Source organism: Pseudorasbora parva, chromosome 17, assembly GCF_024679245.1.
Source record: "Pseudorasbora parva isolate DD20220531a chromosome 17, ASM2467924v1, whole genome shotgun sequence".
Lineage (NCBI taxonomy): Eukaryota > Metazoa > Chordata > Actinopteri > Cypriniformes > Gobionidae > Pseudorasbora > Pseudorasbora parva.
The window spans coordinates 3735041-3741337 of record NC_090188.1 but is presented as its reverse complement, the minus strand read 5'-3'; the positions used below and the strand labels follow the sequence as shown (position 1 = coordinate 3741337).

The 6297-nt window shown below is 38.3% G+C and overlaps 1 long non-coding RNA gene across 1 annotated transcript in view; it reads right to left on the bottom strand.

Annotated features, from left to right (window-relative positions):
• Positions 1 to 2180: 2180 nt before the first annotated feature.
• The window catches only part of LOC137045500 (uncharacterized), a 10992-nt gene continuing 6875 nt past the window's right edge, over positions 2181 to 6297 (bottom strand). Inside the window, exon 3 of the long non-coding RNA XR_010898783.1 lies at positions 2181 to 2331. This is a non-coding gene — a long non-coding RNA (uncharacterized lncRNA). The remainder of the gene's footprint in view (positions 2332 to 6297) is intronic.

The following is a 6297-nucleotide window of genomic DNA, read 5'->3' as shown; positions in this document are numbered from 1 at the left end:
CACAGCGTGTCCTTTACTTCCTTAATTAAATCCCCCAGACTGGAGAGAGGAACAGACGACTTCAATGCATGCAACCAAAAAAACTCAAGATGAGAAAAGTGGTGCTCCCGATGTATTTATGTATCCAGTTGCATTGTGGGAAGCCTGTTTTTTTTGTCTCATGAGGGGGTATAAGATGCAAGAGTAACACGAGAATTACAAATGAAAACACAACCAAGGCCAACAAGCTCGGCATTCGCTTTTCAAGGCAGCTGAAGAGCAGAAGAAAACATGGCAGGAGAATAACAGAGTTATAGTACAGTCTCTGCGAGAGGCCGTTTTATGTGTTTGTTCTTCGTGATATATCATTCAAAAGCAGAGGTTCAGAAAAACTATCAGAGAAAGTAAAAGTTGCGTAGCTTCAATCTTAGAGGCATCGATCCATGCATGTGCAGTCAAAGTCCAGAGTCTGTTAAACAGAAGGAGACGCTGACTAACACAAGTCATTACTGATAAGTCCTGGCCAATGATTACACACACACACACACACTACCAGGAAACGGCGATAAACACCCGCTCTCGGTAATGGCCCGCTCCTGTAATCTCGTCTCCTCATTTATCTCTCCGTTCTGTTTTTAGAGGGTGGAGAGTCAATAGGCTTTGATTGCGGGAGTGTCTTCTGGCTCAAAGTGTTCAATCGCTCTGATCCTTTAGAGGAACAAATGGCGGTTTACTGTCCTCTTATCTCAATGAGGCTCAGCGCAACGCAATCAGACCGAAGAACACTCCGTCATAATAGGCAAACAGAGAAACGAGACGAGATGTGCTGGTTTAACAACGGCTTAAATCTAAGCCGCCCCCGTGGAGAGCCGTGACCTCACGCTGGCTTTAATACACACGTTCACACTCGCTTTCCATTCATGAGTGTGAATCTGGATCGGGATGTTGAATGAAGGGAAGAGGAATTTACTGAATCAACACAGTCACACAAGGGGAATTTCAACTTCCAAACACGACACTTAAAGGATTAGTTGACGTCAGAATGAAAATGTCCTGATCTTTTACTCGCCCTAATCTCATCCACGATGTCCATGTCCATGTCTAATATTTTATTAAATTAAATATTATAATGATTATTTAAATAAATATTATTGTATACTTAAAGAATAAACGCATTTGTAAATTTTTAATAAATTAAATATTATTATGATTATTTGAATAAATACAATTGTATACTTAAAGAATAAATGCATTTGTAAATTTTTAATAAATTAAATATTACGCTGCTAATTTAAATAAATACGATTGTAGTTATTTATATATTTAACTTCATTTTTAGATAAAATAATTAAATAATACAATATTATAATAAACTAACTAACTACCAAATAAATAAATAACTGAATTGACTATTTTTGGGAATACTTCATTTGTTACGTTTATGACGCGTTTCCTGCTTCCTTGATTTCACACAACTCAGAATCCTGTTTGCTACCTCAACTCAACTTCATGAACAGAATAGGGATTAAATGCATCAATTGTGTTTTGAATGGTGCACAACCCTGCCAGGAGCCAAGAAGCCATTAGAAACGGTCACACACACACACACACACACACACACACACACACACACACACACACACACACACACACACACACACACACACACACACACACACACACGTAACAGCTTAAAGCTAGTATGTAGCTGGTGGGCGTGTCTCTGTTTGTCTGAATGACTGTCAACAAGCAGTTATTTCAGGCGCTGTCATGGTCCAATCACAGCTTATCCGTCTCACTTTGAGGAACCAGCTCAGCAGATTAGAGACCATTTGATGGCTCGAGTAAAGCAGAGGAAGTGAATGCATGGAAACGGAGAGGAGAGGAGAGGAGAGGAGGGATGACCTTTGACATCAGCCCACCGGTGGCCTCTTAGAGCCAGATTAAAAACAGAGAAATCGAAACCAAATTACCAATATCAACGTGACATGAAAAAACAGACACTATGTGCCTTCCTTATACATGATTGTGAATGATTCACCAGTGCACGTTCAAAATAAAACAGAAAATATCTTCTTTTTTTTTTAGACTTTTTTTTTAAACCTAAAATGGGTTGCAAACCGTTTCATGTTGACATTTTCAAAAATGCATTTCCATTAAAATGCAAAGAAGGAGATTTTGGGACACTGCATACTCACCGTGTTCGCTCGTTGCTCACAGATGCTTGTTTACTAGTGTGTCCCTGAAGAGGTTTGCTGTTTAAAGGAGCTGTCTGCATCCTTCAAGCGTTAAATGACTCCGTCTATCAGATGTTTGTGACTCTGAGGACGGGCTGAAAGAGTTCAGAGAAATCTGTCGAGTAAACAAACACACACACTGTTGACTGAGTGAGTTCAGCACCACCACATAAAACGGCATACAGAACGACTTTTTTCTGCTTTAAAGGAAGACTTTATCTCTTACTAAATTATTTAGCCGTTGTCGAGACGCACGGCCTGTTTCATGCCCTTATTTTAGGTCAAAATGAATCTCTCGCTCCACAGCATGCAATCTTACACTGAAAAACACCGTCATGTTTTTGATGAAATCAAAAGATGTGATGTTGCAATGCATTTTTGCTCAAGTTGTGTCTGAAATAACTGCTTGATGTCATCGGCGCAAGGGTTATTATTGTAGAAAACGACGGTGAAAGCGTGCATTCGTAACGAGACGCGGTGTGTGTGTGTGTGCGACGCTGAAGACATCTTTCCTTTGTATAGACTCCCTGTTGTATGATAACCTGAAGGACTGTACCGTTTGGCACTTGTGTGTAACTGTATGCCTTTGTTATACATTTGTATATTGAGAAGTGTGTTTCGAGTCGAGCTATTTAATATCTTGCACTGTTAATACCATGAACGTTTCTGTACAGTTTTACCGTTTTAACCGTAGCGTCTCTGTGTGCATTTGGAAGGTAAAAGCATGTCCATTTTCTTACTCGTTTCTTTTGCATTTCGTTCTTCGGTAGGAGTTTGTTTTGATTCTGTTTCTCACTTCTTCCGTTTTCTTCCTGTCTGTGTATTTCCGTTAAACTGTGCTTGTACTAGGCTTTTTTTTTATAATGTGCCGTTTTCCAATCTGTACATGAAGTGTAAAGTTTTATGGATCTTTAGGCAAGGCAAGGCAAGGCAAGTTTATTTGTATAGCACATTTCATACCCAATGGCAATTCAAAGTGCTTTACATTGAAATTAATTAAAACAGTGGTAACAAATGCATGAGAAAAAAAGAATACCATATGGACGAATAAAAAATTAAAAACAAGCATAGTTAAAACAGTCGTAAAGATAATAATAGTAATTAAAAAAAATAATAATAAAAAAAATAAGATAAAATAAAATAAAATAAAATGGTCAGATCCACAATAATGGTCTGATATAAAAATAAAACATTCTTCAGTTTACAGCCTACATACATGTACCATCTTTATTAGAGCACCTCTCATTCATTTCTTTCTCAAACACGTTCATAACATCCATTTTGATCATTCTTCCCTGATTTTTACTCAGAAACCTTCTTGTTAAACCCATTCTCACTCATCATACCCTCCACAGATTTACACACACTCAAACCTTATTGTCAAACTTACTATTTCCATCAAACCCAGTATTCACTCATCATATTCAACTCAAAAGAACATATAAAATAAACAATAACCAAAGATAAGAACAAAGGTAAACTAAAACAATTATAAAAAAAAGAATAAAGAGATAAGATAGGGTGCAATCAGTCGGACGTACAGTGGCACAGTGCTCATTCAGTAAATGCTCAGCTGAACAGATGTGTTTTGAGTCTGGATTTGAATGTGGCTACTGTTGGAGCAAATCTGATCTGATCAGGAAGCTGGTTCCAACTGCGGCTGGCATAATAGCTTAAAGCAGACTCTCCTTGCTTTGAGTGAACTCTTGGTATTTCTAACTGACTTGATCCTGCTGATCTGAGTGATCTCTTGGGTTTGTATTTAATCAGCATATCTGCGATGTATTGGGGTCCTAGCTCATTGAGAGATTTATAAACAAGTAGTAGAACTTTAAAATCGATTCTAGATGTAACTGGAAGCCAGTGTAAAGACCTGAGGACTGGTGTGATATGGTCATATTTTCTGGTTCTGCTCACAATCCTGGCAGCAGCGTTCTGTATGAGCTGCAGCTGTCTAATGGTCTTTTTAGGAAGGCCGGTGAGAAGGCCGTTTCAATAGTCCACCCTACTGGTGATGAAAGCATGAACCAGTTTCTCTAAGTCTTGCCTGGAGACAAAACATCTAATCCTTGCAATATTTTTCAGATGATAGTATGCTGATTTAGTTATTGCTTTGACATGACTACTGAAACTCAGGTCGGACTGTAAAATCACTCATTTTTTGTTATCAGGCCTTTAGCCTCAAGATACGCGTTCACCTTGAGAATTTCATCTTTGTTTCCAAATGTAGTGATTTCGGTTTTGTCTTTGTTTAACTGAAGATAGTTTTGGCACATCCAGTTGTTAACTTCATCAATGCATTTGCACAGGGAGTCAATGGGGCTGTAGTCATTAGGTGACAGTGCTAAGTAGAGCTGGGTGTCGTCAGCATAGCTGTGGTAAGTAATATTGTTCTTTTTCATTATTTGGCTCAGTGGCAGCATATACAGGTTAAACAGGAGTGGTGCAAGAATGGACCCTTGTGGGACTCCGCATGTCATGGATGTCCACTCAGATTTATGATCTCCTATACTCACATAATAACCTCTCCCTTCTAAGTATGATCTGAACCATCTGAGGACCATTCCAGAAAGCCCAACCCAGTTTTCCAGCCTGTCTAGAAGTATGTTGTGGTCAACAGTATCGAATGCGGCACTGAGATCCAGTTGTACCAGAATTGATGTTTTGCATGTATCAGTGTTTAAGCGAATATCATTTATAATCTTTATGAGCGCTGTCTCTGTACTGTGATGTGGACGGAAACCAGATTGAAAATTGTCAAAGAATCCATTTGAGTGTAAGAATTTGTTCAACTGATTGAAAACAACTTTTTCAATGATTTTGCCTATGAAGGGGAGATTTGAGATTGGTCTGTAGTTGCTCAGTATGGAGTTATCCAGATTTCTCTTTTTCAGAAGAGGCTTAACTATTGCAGTTTTAAGGGCGGTTGGAAAAGTCCCGTAGAGAAGTGAGGAGTTCACCACTTCTAGGAGATCTGCTTCTTAACAGTTAAACACACTTTTGAAGAAAGAAGTGGGGAGTGTGTCTAGGGCACAGTTTGATGTTTTAAGATGCTGTACTGTGTCTTCTAAAATTTTGCAGTCAATAGCGTCGAAATCTGACATTGTAATTTTCCGAGGGTTTGGTATGATCTGACTGACCCCAGAGCAACTAGAGGATGTGCCGATCGCCTTTCTGATATTATTGATTTTCTCGGAGAAGTAGGAAGCAAACTCACTGCATTTACTGTCTGAGAGCATTTCACTAGGAGTCTGACTCGGGGGGTTTGTTAGTCTCTCGACAGTAGCAAAAAGAGTGAGCGAGTTGTTTATGTTTCTGTTTATAATATTTGAGAAGAAGGTCTGTCTAGCTTTGCCTAGTTCAACATTGAAAGCATGAAGGGTGTCTTTATAGATGTTATAATGGACTACAAGTTTTGTCTTCCGCCACATGCGTTCAGATTTTCTGCATTGTCTTTTCATTATTTGAACTGCTGTTGAGTTTCTCCAAGGTTCTTTTTGTTTGGTACTCTTTTTCCTGACTTTTAGAGGAGCAAAATCATCAATTACACTCTTAACTTTTGAGTTAAAGAAGTCAAGGAGAAAATCAACAGAGTCTGCAGATATGCTTGGTGTTAGAGATAAAGCCTTCATAAACAGCACATTAGTGTTCTCATTTAAGCATCTCTTTTTGACAGAGACAGATCTAGCTTCAATGGCAGGAGAGATTGATATATCAAAGAAAATACAGAAATGATCAGACAGTGCCACATCCTTAATAACAATTGATGAAATGTTTAGACCCTTACTGATAAGTAAATCTAGAGTGAACTAGAGTAAATCTAGAGTGAATACAGAAATGTTCAGAGCGAGAGAGAGAAAGAAAGCATAACAGAAAGTTCTATCATATTTATTAAGCTCATCTGAAAATGGACCGTGTGTAATTTATTGTACAAATGTAAGCAGAAAAGCCTTTGAAATAAATGCCATAGTCCTTCAATTTTGACATTAAATCAAATTTACAACAATTTCTTTAGCGGAGTAATATTGAATAGTTGTACAAAATGGTTGATAAACACGACACAGAGCCGCAGTGATACTGA